The sequence below is a fragment of the Myotis daubentonii genome, chromosome 3 (assembly GCF_963259705.1).
Source record: "Myotis daubentonii chromosome 3, mMyoDau2.1, whole genome shotgun sequence".
NCBI lineage: Eukaryota > Metazoa > Chordata > Mammalia > Chiroptera > Vespertilionidae > Myotis > Myotis daubentonii.
The window spans coordinates 102,486,790-102,490,875 of record NC_081842.1 but is presented as its reverse complement, the minus strand read 5'-3'; the positions used below and the strand labels follow the sequence as shown (position 1 = coordinate 102,490,875).

General features: G+C 40.7%; 1 pseudogene; it reads right to left on the bottom strand.

Moving 5' to 3' along the window:
• Window positions 1-238: 238 nt before the first annotated feature.
• On the bottom strand, window positions 239-1,059 carry LOC132229336 (small ribosomal subunit protein eS1-like; annotated as a pseudogene).
• Window positions 1,060-4,086: the final 3,027 nt, after the last annotated feature.

The window sequence follows — 4,086 nt, the reverse complement described above, 5'->3', positions numbered from 1 at the left end:
GGAGTCCATTATCTCGTCACATGTCTGCATGTATCCGATCCTGGGCTCTCTCCGACCTAATAACTACAGCTTAAAATAATCACTATCATTTCTCAGCTACTTAGGTAAATAGATAAAATCCACATAACAGGACAGAAAAGTTCACATTGTCAATTCAGAACATAATTCACCAAGCTGTAAGATTATTTTTTAAATAATCAGAAATAAAATATCACAAATAAGATTTTTTATTTGTCACCATTAAATGTCTGAATTTTAAACAGATTCTTGGACTGGGGGCTCATACCCATCAGCCCGTTCAGCTTTAGCACCTGTCTCATCCCCAGTAGCTTTTCCAGAGCTGCTACCTTCACCAGCTCCATGAGTTCTCCCAATTCAAACTTGGGCTTCTTCAGCATTTTTACTTTTCTAACAAAGACAGCATGGAGCAGACAAATAGATTGGCAAGCCTTTTCTACATCCTTTCCAATGCTGTCTGGAATCAATTTATTGACCACTTCTTTCAATTCATTTGTCCGCCCCTCTCGGTCATGATTTCCATCATCTTCTTCTGGATTTGGTGGACCTGCTGATGCTGAGCATAAGAGGTCTTCCGAACCTGATTGTTGCACTTTTTAGTAAAATCAACACAGAACAGACAAAGCAAATAACCACTGGTAGCCTTGACATCAACATGAGCTTCAATCATGGTCTCCACTTCTTGACCATGGAGCACATTTTGTCATGGGTAAGATCCATGGCATGGAAATTAGTCAGGCAGTTTTTGCCCTGAACAGCAAAAATTAGGCTGTAACTAGGTTGAATTTTCTAAATGCAACTCCATCATTCTGCAGATCAGCTAGGCTCAGTTCAAAAACATGATCCTTCAGATGCAATTTTGGTTCCTTGAGTTCTGGTGACTAGTGTTTTTCCAATATTTCTTATATTGAACATAGCTGGTGCTTTCACATTATACCAATCTTTCTTAGAAAGTGGATCAACCACTTTCTTTTTGGCTCCCTTTTTGCTGCCTTTCATAAGGTGCTTGTTCTTGCCCACTGCCATGGTGCTGCTCAGAGAGCCAAAAGGGCCTCTTTGTTGTATCATTGATGTGGCACAGTTCCTGGTTACATTAGAAGTCCATACCAGTTTGAAGGTAGTTATGGTTGGGCAGGAAGGAGGGCTCTTTTTAGACTGATTTAACCTTTAAGTGATGTTGGAAGAGAAGGAGAAAGTGAATGGAGGAAATAAAATATGCTATAGGGAATATTCTGCAGAGAAATATAGCAATATTTTTTCAGCAGTTTTATGAGATATAACAACTGGTACTAAAAGCCAGAAATATTGTGTAACGTGCATGTGATGTACACTTTAAATCACTATGAAGAAAGGTTATGAATGGATTGTGAGTCTGGGTGTATCTACCTCCAAAGCCCATTCTATACATTCATTAAAATATGACTAGATATGCCACCTGGGTGACTTTTGCAAAAGTACAGTGTTTTCATATGTAAAATGATATACCATCTCAAAAGCTTATTCTCCTAGTAAGTCTGACGACATGATAGCATTCCCAAGAAATTAAACAGATTTCACAAGGACATTGGCAAAATCTTCCCCATCTCTTTCAGGCCAAGAAGTAATTTCCCCCAACTTTGGAAAAACATTCACACCCATTTAACTTCAGTTTATGCAAAGTCCTTTGGTTGTAAATAAATTAGATGTTTCAACAAGGTTATTTCTTTTAGAAAATAGATAGAATAACAAATAACAGAGCAATTGGTACCAGGAATAACTTTTATGGTTTTACTCATTTTAGATTGACTAATTTATTTTCACCCCTCAAGAGGAGTAAGGAACATTGAGCATGGCCCTAATTAAAGTCCTGTCATGTGTCATAGTAATTTTGACCTTCACTGAAGTCTCCACTCCAGTTACAAGTCTCTAATTGATTTGGCCTGTGCCCACCTTTCCAGGTCACCTCTACCTCTCAGACGAAGGCACACTGACCCACTTGCTGTTATTTGAATGCTCCAGTCTCCATTGCCCTAGGACAGGGGTGGGCAAACTTTTTGACTCGAGGGCCACAACGGGTTCTTAAACTGGACTGGAGGGCCGGAATAAAAGCATGGATGGAGTGTTTGTGTGAACTAATATAAATTCAAAGTAAACATCATTACATAAAAGGGTACCGTCTTTTTTTTCAGTAGTTTTATTCATTTCAAACGGGCCGGAGGCCCGCGGGCTGTAGTTTGCCCACGGCTGCCCTAGGATCTGCTGATTCTCATTGCCTGAGATGCTTTCCCATAGACACTTTCATGGCTTATTCCCTCACTTTAAATTTAGATCTAGACACAGAAGACTCCTCATTACAATGGAGTTGTTTGACCAGACCAGCTAAGAGTGTGTCCTGTCTTCTCCCACCGGCCCTCTCTACCCTGTTTTCTTTACAGCACTTACTCTTATAGTATACTGCACACTTTTTTTATATTTATCCCCCCCCCCCCAATAAACCCCAGACTGGAAGCTGCAAGAGGGCAAGGAACATGCTTATCTTATTTTATCTGTCTACTCTAGTCCCCAGGACAACCCTGACCAAGTATACCCAATAAATGCTATATTTGCTGCATGAATCAACTGAATGTGTGGTTGTCAGTAACTTGTGTTTAATAGCACTGGACTTGAATGAAGCTGTTCCTGAAAATGAATACTCAAGCAAAAGATCTATTAAGATTATTATTTTCTCTGTCTGCCTTTAGTAGCAGACTGGAAATTCCTGGGACAGGGTAAGACCCAGAAGCTGGCATGAATTTAATTAAAGAGGAGCCATTTTAACTACCAGAGTCATTTTGACCCAGTGTTAATGAAGGAAGACTGATGTCACAGCTGGGGCTGTGGAGCGGCTGCCTGACCATTGTGACAGGAGCATGTTCCGCTGCACTCAGGCTGCTGCTGCGACAGCAGGTGGTGCCACTCCTCTGGGCAACCAGGGCAGCTCCTGCAGGAAGGTCAGCCACACTGCACCATCGATGTGACAACACTGAGGAGCCCTCTCCTTACAGCAGATTGTCAGGACGAGAAATGTGTGAGGATGTCCGCATCAGAAATTGGGATAAAACCTGCTTCCTAGGATACCATTATATGGAGTGACTAAATGTGTGACCAATAAAGAGATTGAGAGGGTGAAGGCAAGGGAGAGCAGGATAATGTATGCTCCTTCCCATCCTTTGGTATCTGTCTCTTCATGTTCACGTCTGTACATCCTCCTGGAGAGAGGGACTGCTGGGATGCTTCAATTAGCCTTCGGTGCACTCCTAACACTCAGGCTTACTCTCCCGATTTTGAGAGTATGCTGTGAAGAAAATGTTCACTTTTATTAATGACATTTTATTTCAAAATGGACTATTTGTCTTACACATGTTATTGAATGCTGACTGTATGACAATCTTTCTATTAGGAACTGAGGCCACAAAGTGTAATAAAACATGATTTCTTCCCCTTGACAATGTGAGGGCATGTAAATGATGTTATAACTACCATGTAAGATGTATGAGTAGGATGCTATGGGCTCCCCAAGAAGAGGGTGTCAATAATTTTGGGAGTTAGGAAAAGCCTCAGTTAGAAGGTGATATTTAAATTTGAAAGATGAACAAGAATATTTTTCAGGCAGAAAAGTCAAGGAAAGGGCATGGCATTTGAAGAGAGCAGCCTGTATCAAAGCAATGGATTGGATTTTGATCATGGCAAGAATTTTGCTTTGGCTGGAGCATAGGATGTGTGTATTTACTTAGGGAGCATTATATTCTATTGGTGTGTATATCTGACAGTTTGTTCAGGAAAACCTCAGCCGCTCTACATATTGCAAGTTCAAAATGCTTAAGGGAATTAGATGCCTATACTTGTTGAAAGATAAGATTTAGGTATCTCCGGGCAGAACATCTATGAGGTGATTTTCATGAGCCCGTTCAGAAGGTGCTTCAAATCTATGGACCAACCAAGCGTCTACTTGCAAAATCTGGGGATAATGCCATCTTTTTATTTTTACTTTTCAAATCTTCTGTGAGGCTTTTCATGGCATTCAAGCTCAGAGCCACAAGGAGAAGTATA